This window comes from Vulpes vulpes, chromosome 12 (genome assembly GCF_048418805.1).
Source record: "Vulpes vulpes isolate BD-2025 chromosome 12, VulVul3, whole genome shotgun sequence".
Taxonomy (NCBI): Eukaryota; Metazoa; Chordata; class Mammalia; order Carnivora; family Canidae; genus Vulpes; species Vulpes vulpes.
Window position 1 is genome coordinate 107583215 of NC_132791.1, and position 9419 is coordinate 107592633.

General features: G+C 34.6%; 1 non-coding gene across 1 annotated transcript; it reads right to left on the minus strand.

Annotated features, from left to right (window-relative positions):
- Positions 1-8767: 8767 nt before the first annotated feature.
- Positions 8768-8871, minus strand: LOC112920395 (U6 spliceosomal RNA). The gene has a single exon (XR_003235058.1). It is a non-coding gene; the product is annotated as a U6 spliceosomal RNA (small nuclear RNA).
- Positions 8872-9419: the final 548 nt, after the last annotated feature.

Below are 9419 nucleotides of genomic sequence, written 5' to 3' on the forward strand. Positions count from 1 at the left end.
TATGTTAAAGAAGAATGGAGGATAAATAGAGAATTTCAGCAAAGGATTTACTTGAATCTATGAGTATGAATCAGGTGGAAATTCTAGAACTGAAATATATAATAACCAAAATTAACAATACAGTACATGGGTTTAATAGAAAACTAGACAGGAAAGCACGGGATCTGGGAACCAGCAGACAGAGCAGCAGAAAGTATACAGTTTGAATGCCAGCCAGAAGGTAGGATGGGAAATAAAGAAAGAGTATAAGAGACATGAGGTGTGTACTAAAGAGGATTGGGATACCCACAGTCAGAATCCCAGAGGGACAGGGAGGGAGAGAAACCTCAGCAGAGCAGTTTTAAAGACTAACAAAGTCCATCAAAGCACAGATTCAAAACATTTAGCAAACTCTATTCATTATTTTTTTAGGTACATGATATTAAAATTTCTCTAAAATAAAACCAAGAGAAAAATTTAAAAGCCAAGAGTACAAATACATACTTTACTTTCAAAATAACCAAAGTAAGAATAATGACTAGCATGTCCCAAGAAAGATAAAACCCAAGAGACAATAGGTGATATCTTCAAGATACCAAAAGAGAAAAGAATGTTTCCTGTTCTAGAATTCTCTATTTGGTAAAAATATACTTTAAAAACGGAGATGAATAAAATCCTTCTCAGGCACACAGATACAATAAATCAAAAAGCTTCTTCTTAGGCAAAAATTCAAATGTCTCAACTTGAAGCAGAAGTCACAACATACAAACCTAAAAAGATTATGCAGATGAAAACAATGGAGTCTCAGAAATAAGTCTATGGGTAAATGAACTGGGAGGTTTTAATAGGACCCTGGCCCTGAGTCAGATCCAAGAACTTCAGTATAATCCAGGAAATGGGAGGAAAACCCAAAAATAATGCAGGTTGATTTTTCACCCACCAAGTGAGATAGAGCTTCAGAGTTATCATAGTATAATTTGCATAAAATAGCCCCCTTACTCTCAAATGGCTTCAAGGGTTTTTGTCATATTGGACATCATAATATGTTCATTAGTTTATTCTTGTTCAACTGATGTTAGATTCAGACAACAAAAAAAAAACTGCATTTATTTTTCACCAAAAAAAGTACTATTGGCCACAGAGTTTTTACCAAAGAGAACCTCTGGAGCCCAGGTCTCATTGTCCCAAAGCCAATATTTTTGGCATTATATTCTTTAAAAGTGATTTACTTATTTAAAATGGATGATTTGTCTCTAATAAACCCATATTTTCCAGGTTATCATAGTCCTTTTAAATCCTAAATGTGTGCCATTAGCTATATTAGTTATTCCTCAGAATTGTGTGTGATGCGCTGTGTTCATACCTTCTGTTTTCTGAGTAAGTGGTAACATCGTTGGAGAATTCAAGGTCATGGACCAAGCTCTCTGACAAACCATGTATCATTCATGAACACCGTGATCTCCTACTGTTTCATCAATAATCCTTCCCTGAAAAGAAAGTCATTTTTACCTGAAAAGGGCTTTTCCATATCTGAATTTTCCATATCTGAATCCAACCCTTAGAGTTGTTTCATCCATAGCCCTCTGCTGTCTTAAAACTTGTGATTTTTTGAATTCAATTTTTTTTTCCCATAATGGACACGTTGGGAATGATGGTTTGGTGTTGTCTTCTACAGTCTTGCTAAATGTAGAACTACCATGTATGTATGAATTTTTCTCATTGGTTTAGCAACATTTTTAAATGCTAGTGATATCTAATGTGTGTGAGGATACAGAGAAAGGGCAAGTTGATATACATATCAACTTGGTGAGAGTACAAATCAATAAGACATTTTAAGAAGGCAAGTTGGATTATCTTTCAGAATTTAAAATATGCTTACTCTTTACCTGAAAACTCCACTTCAAGGAATTTATCTCATGCATATGTAGCGTATGTACACAAACAGTGATATAAAGGATGGGGAGCCTGGGTCGCTCAGTCGGTGAAGCATCTGCCTTCAGCTCAGGTCATGATCCTGGATCCTGGGATGGAGCCCCATATGGGGCTCCCTGTTCTGTGGGCAGCCTGCTTCTCCCTCTCCTGCTGCCCCTTCCCCTGCTCGTGTTCTCTCTCTCTCAAATAAATGAAATATTTTTTTAAAAAGTTTTACAAAGGTATTTTCATGACCAAATCAGGAAACAACCTTGAATTGAGGAAGCTTAGACAAATGGCAAGTCTTTCATACCGTGTCGTGCCCTGTGACCACTGAAAAATCTGAGATGGGTGAAGAGACTGAAGACATAATCAAATGAGCAGAGCAAGTCTTAGAAATATGTTTGATTCTATTCATGTAAATATAAAATTTTAATATATTTGTGCGCGCGTGTGTGTGTGTCGTTGTGTGGGTGTGGGTGTGTGGAGAATAATCAAAGTGTTAGAGCATTCGAATTAGACTTGTAAAATCACTATGTTGTGCACCTGAACCTAATGTCACATTGGGTATCAGCTATGCTCAAATAAAATATATATGTATCTATAAATGTATATATATATTTTTAAGAACATAAGGTTGAACTGTGTGATTTTAAAGATTTTTTTTTGGATTTTTATTTATTCGAGAGAGTGAGAGTGAGAGGGTGTAGGCAAGCAGGGGGAGGGGCAGAGGGAGAGAGAGAAACAAGCTTCCTGCTGATCAGGGAGCCCCATGTGGGGCTGAATCCAAGGACCCTGGGGTCATGACCCAAGCCAAAGGCAGCCGCTCAACTGACTGAGCCACCCGGGCACCCCTGTATACAAATTAATACTAAAAAAAAGAAATAATCACACAGACTTGTTAGTGATACTAACAATCAGGATTGGACTGGTTCAGAGAAGACTTGTTTTTTATTCTATACTCATATCTTGAAACTTTTTAATAAGAGTTTCTTATTTAACAATCGAGTAATGTTATATATATGAAAAAAAGAAAAATCAGCAAAATAGAGTAATATAACAATTTTCAAGAGAAAAGTTTTAATTTTTGGAAATAACTGAGGAAATGCCAAAGAAACCAACCAATTTAATTGCTTCGATGTTAAAACCTATGAAAATAGCTCAAAGGAAAGGCAAAAAACTATATTTGAGACAAATATGAAAAATCATTATAACATAATATATTGTAAAATATAAAACACAATCCGAAAAAGAAACTTTAAGACTCCCATTAATGTGCAAAATTTATAAAGGCATATTTAAAAAGTTTAAATTGGACAATGTTAGCCTCCATAACACCACTTATATATACATAAGACCTCTGAATTCTATTGTATATGTATTAAAATTTCCATGAAATTAAATTAGAGCCATAATTCGCAGGGCCGTCAAGATAACCATAAAATAATGCTGATGTCAAAATAAATTGTCATCACTTCACAGTGCAATTTTGTAGCCTCTGTCTAGGTCCATATAGTGTTTATAACTTTTGATGTCCTCAACCCATTTTGGGGAATGTGTTCAAATAAACTTTTCCAAGAAATAAAGAAAAAACCAATATACCTTATATGTTCATTTCAGAGTGATTTATAACCAAAAAAAGTTCAATAATAATGAATGCTTAAGTTAGCACATGTCTATGTGGTAGGATATTATGTATTCATTTAAAATTATGCATGTTGAATCTAGAAAGTTTTTAAAAACATAATATTAATATACTAAAAAATTATAGAACAGCATTTAAAAATGTAGGCCTACCACCTACAAATCCAAAAAAAAAAAAAAAAAAGCATACACTTGTGTTGGTAAGAACTGGGAAGGAAGGAACAAAAATGCAAGGACAGGATCAGTTAGGATGATAGGCTTATTAGCAATGCGGTATTCTCTTTTAAAGTGCCTTTAACAGAATAGATATTTACAATCACAATAGAGTAACAGAAATTCATGTGTGGCTTTTGTGTTGTGAGATTGATGGTAAATCTATTGTTAAAGAATCCCAGGTGTTTTTGTTTTTTTTCTTTTGAAAGTAAAGCATATCTGTATCCCTAACCTTTTAGGAACTTACTAATTTCCTGTCGCTTTCACAAGATTACACATTGCATTATAGACCATCACTGCTCCAAATTCTTTCTATTCCCTAGGAAGAAATTATTCTAGGCACGAATCTACTAAAAATGGCTCAAGGCTCCTCAGTTCTTTTCTCTCTTATTTAAATTTCTTATCATGGTTTTTTAAGTATCCCTTTTTTTTTTTTTTCAGTTTAAGCACCATTCTTCTGGAAGAAAATGCTGTTTATGTAGTTTTGCCTTTTTTTCTGCTTATGATAACATTATATTATGACTCCCAACTAGTTACCTTTCACATCATCTTCCTGTTCCAAATATAGCTTGAAAAGCCCGTTTTGTTTTCTTGGGCCTTAACCTTCCTGATTCTATTGTTATCAGTGTCTGACATGCTGCTACCCATGATTCTGCACCCCTCCGTTCAGTTCATTGTTGGTATGTAGCCTTTTTTTTTAAACTAAATTTCTTATAAGGTGATTTGCATAGGTACATTGAATTTGTTAGTATCTCTCCTCCTTAATTAACCTTACAGCATTTCATTAAGGGAGTATTCTAACATTCTTGACCTTTTTTTTTTTTATTCAATTTCAGGCATTCATATCAAATCTGATTTCTGAAGTTTTTGGAAGAGGATCCAGTAGAGAAACAAAAGAGAAAGTGGAGAGGAAAGAGTAATCACAAATAAAATGAGGCAGAAAGTAAAAGTAACCAAACATAGTGGTCTTTTCAACTCCTTTCTAGTGAGAATTGGAATACAAATGTAAGTGTGAAGAACATTTGAGTGAATGGTTCCAGAAACAGACTTATGTTCAAATCTGAAAATGGAATACATTTTGTACATGAGAGAGAAGTCAAACAGCTCTCTTCCCTCCTAGAGAACTAAACCAATTTCAGTTTAGAAAGAAACAACAGAAATAATGAATTGCTAAGCAACAGAGATCCTGTTTACATGCAAATACTGGTAGTAATAACAAAAAAAAAAAAAACAGTGCAAAAATAACACAGGAAATATGATCTGAAAGCAAAATTGCCTATAATAAAATATTTGGGTTTTGTCTTGGAATTATTTGGGTTTCCACAAGTCAACAGCTATTTACGTTGACACCATATGAATTAATCTGCCTCAAAGCTAAGCTGACATTTAGTAACCTGCCATCTGTCTAGGAAGGAAGTTTATTCTGACAAAGACAAAGGCCAAAAAGGTGTTTGTGTATCAGCTTATCTTTTCAAAGGAACTTACCCAGAAGGCCAGCTTTGTGGTGCTTCAGACCTTTCTTATAACTCTCAAAATTTAAGGAACATTTAAATATTAAATATTTCTATTAAGATGTTGGCTTTTTATATCTATTTATTTATTTTCTACTAGGGTAGACTTTTTATCTTCCAATGGAATGCACAGATGCTAAGTCATTTATCCTAAATAAATTTACATATTAATTTCAGAGTAGTTCTACTCTCCTAATTTAAGACAACTGTATAGGGGTCTCATATTTAGGATGCTGCTGCTATTGATAAAGGACATTTGGGGCACCTGATAGTTCAGTCAGTTAAGCATCTGACTCTGGATATCAGCTGAGATCAGGATCTCAGTGTTGTGAGATTGAGCCCTGTGTTAAGCTCCATGCTGAGTGTGGAGCCTGCTCAAGATTCTCTTTCTCCCTCTGCCCCTTACCTCTTCCTACTCTCTCTTAAAAAAAAGAAAAGAAAGAAAGAAAGAAAGAAAGAAAGAAAGAAAGAAAGAAAGAAAGAAAGAAAGAAAGAAAAGAAATAAGAAAAGAAAAGAAAAGAAATGGAAAATATAGAACCTTGAAGTAGCTGGTCCTGACTCAAATTACACTTGAATTTTTAAATCTTTAAGAGTAATTTCTATTCTCCACCCCCCACCACTATAATAAAAACTTCTTGAAGAAAAAAAAAAGCTTTTGAAAATTATTTTTTTATCCATTATATTTCCAGGCTTTGCAAATTATTGGTATATAATAAATATTTATTAACCAAATCCCCAGTTCATTGGCTAACCTCCTAGTGCAAAAAAATGTGCTATGTCTCATTCACAGACTTATTCATATACTTAGTAACTACTTACTGACCACCTACTAGGTGCCAGGCAATGTGTGAAAAACTGTACACTTATCAGTCTAAGATTTTAATGGAGAGGACAGAAAATCAAAGAATAATTATCTAAGAATAAATGATTAAGATAAGTTATTATGGAAGCATATAACAGACATCTCAGGGAGAAAGAGATCTCTAAGCCAAGATCTCAAGAATAAGTAGCAGCTATTCAAGTACAAATGATGGGAACATATGGAGGAGGAGTGACATAAACACTACAGACAAGTTTAAATGGTATGTGTGAAGTCCAAAGAATGAGAGATCATGACACGTTTGAGAAATGGAGGCAAGTTATGCATGGCTAGAACTTAGAGAAGTGGGTGAAAGAGTGGGGGAGGCCAGGTTATTGACTGTTTTGGAAGTCATTTTTCTTTTGAAAACAATACACACTTCTCTAAGTATCTAAGTTTTTATAATTTTTTTATTTTTATTTTTTTAGTGTCTAAGTTTTTAAAGCAAAATATATTGCATTCATTCACAAATCCAGAGAGATTAGTTATGTTCAGATTCAGACTGTTTTTAAGACTTTCTTAAGTTTTTAGGGGGATCCCTGGGTGGCTCAGCGGTTTAGCACGTGCTTTCGGCCTGGGGTGTGGTCCTGGAGTCCCGGGGATCAAGTCCCACATCAGGCTTCCTGCACGGGGCCTGCTTCTCCCTCTGCCTGTGTCTCTGCCTCTCTCTCTCTCTCTCTCTCTGTGTCCCTCAAGAATAAATAAATAAAATCTTAAAAAAAAGTTTTTAGAATGACCAAATTAGTGACATTTTTTCTAATATTATTGTCTAGTTAACAATTAGCAGATTATTAAGACTTTGTTTTAAGAGCAGTTTTAGGTTCACATCAAAACTGAGAGGAATGTGCCAAGAGTTTCCATATACTTCTTGCCCCAACTCATGAATAACCCTTCCCATTATTAATATCCCCCACCAGAATGGTACCTTATTTACAGTTGATTAAACTGCTTTGATTGGCACATCATAATCACTCTAGGCCCGTAGTTTACATCACAGTTTATTCATGGTGTTAGACATTCTATGGGTTTGGATAAAGGTATGATGACGCGTGTCCTGCATGGTATCATACTAAAAACCCTCTGTGCTGTACATAATCGTACCTTCCCACCACCCCAACCTTTGGCAATTTCTGATCTTCTTCCTGTCTCCATGGTTTTGCCTTTTCCAGAAATGTCAGGGTTGGAATCATACAGCATGCAGCTTTCTCAGATTGACTTCTTTCACTTAGTAATACGTGTTTAAGTTTCTTCCATGTTTCTTCATGGCTCCATAGCTCATTTCATCCAAGCTGTGAATAGAATACTGTCTGCACATACCAGAATGTATTTATCCACTCACCTACTCAAGGACATCCAAGTTTTGACAATTATGAATAAAGCTGCTTATATGTGTGCAGGTTTCATTTTGTTTTGTCTTCATTGTGACATAAGTTTCCAACACCTTTGGGTAAATATCAAGAAGTACAATTGCTGGATCATATGGTAAGAATATGTTTAATTTTGTAGCAAACTTCCAAAGTTTCCTCCTAGTAGCTGTTTCATTTTGCATTTTCACCAGCAATGAATTAGAACTCCAGCTGCTCTACTTTCTCAACAGCATGTGATGCTGTCAATTTTCTGATTTTTGTTCCTTCCAATAGGTGTGCAGTGGTATCTAATTGTTGTTTTAATTTGCATTTCTCTGATGACATATACTATGGAGCACCGTTTCATATGCTTATTTGCCATCTGTATTTTTTCTCTTTTGAGATGTCTTTTAAGATCTTCAGCCCACTTTTTCATTGTTTGTTTTCTTTATTGAGTTTTCAAAGTTCTTTGTGTATTTTCAATAATAGTCCATCAGATGCACATACTTATGCTTTTCTTTTTCTGTTTATCATAATTTTATAAAACTTTCCACATGGTCAATCTTACCTGAAAATGTTGCAACTCCAATTTCCTCCTAAAGACTTCCCTCAGAGAAATTACAATCCTCCTTTTACAATTTAGACTGGTTTTTTTCTCATTGCACAGCTGTCATCCTCATAACATGTTTTTGTTTTTAAATTATTTATTTATTTATTTATCATTTATTTATTTGAGAGAGTGTGTGTGTGTGTGTGTAAATGGCAGGAGAATCTCAAGCAAACTCCTTGCTGAGCATGAAGACTGACTTGGGGCTTGATCTCATGATCCTGAGATCAGGACCTAAGCAGAAACCAAGAGTCAGACGCTCAACTGCTCCAGTGTGATTTTTATCATTTTTGGACTCTCTCTTACTGTTCTTTTTTATCAGATGAACACATTCATTCACTTTCTTAATATAATTTTTTGTTTTGTTGGGACACATTTCCAGAAACCTTTCCAAAAAAGTAGGAATGGAAATTGTATTTATTTAGTTAGTTCACTCATTTGTTTTTAGATTTATTTATATGTGAAGATATTGTTCTTTTCCCCTCACAAGTGTTAGGTTAATAGTTATAGAATTTTAGTCTAAAATCAATTTCACTCAAAATCTTGAAGGCCTGTTCTAATGCCATTCAACTTCCAATGGTGCTATTGAGAAGCCTGATGATATTTCATTTGTGATTTAAGGCTGTGAATATTTTTCTGCATATATTTCCTCTCTCTGTAAGATTTTAGAACTTCTTTTTATCCTTGATATAATGGAGTTTTATGATGGTGTACATTGGTTTGTATGTCATCCTCATGCAGGGGCCATGCTAATCTCTGTGTCATTCCAATTTTAGTGTATGTGCTGCCCAAGTGAGCATGATGTACATTGGTTTGATACCTTTCTCTCTTTTCTTTCTTTCTTTCTTTCTTTCTTTCTTTCTTTCTTTCTTTCTTTCTTTCTAAGGGAGCAGGGGAAGGAGCAGAAAAAGAGAATCTTAAGCAGGCTCCATGCCCAGCATGGAGCTGTATATGGTGCTTGATCTCATGACCATGAGATTATGACTTTAACTGAAATCAAAAGTCAGATGCTTAACTGACTGAGTCACCCAGACACCTCAGGATCATGACCTAAACCAAAGACAGACACTGAACCACTGAGCCATCCAGGTGCCCCCTATCCATTCATCTATTGATGGACACTTGGGTTGTTTCCATATCTTGGCTATTATAAATACTGTTGAAATAAACACTGGAGGGTATATATCTTTTTGAACTAATGTTTTCAAGATAATTTTAAGTTTTGATTTTGTGTATTAAATTTTTAAGAGCTTTTTATTATTCTTCAGTATTTCTTGTTTTATTGTATTCTGTTTTTGTTTCATGGATGCAAGCCTTTTGAGTCTCAGAAAATTTTTTGAGACTAGGT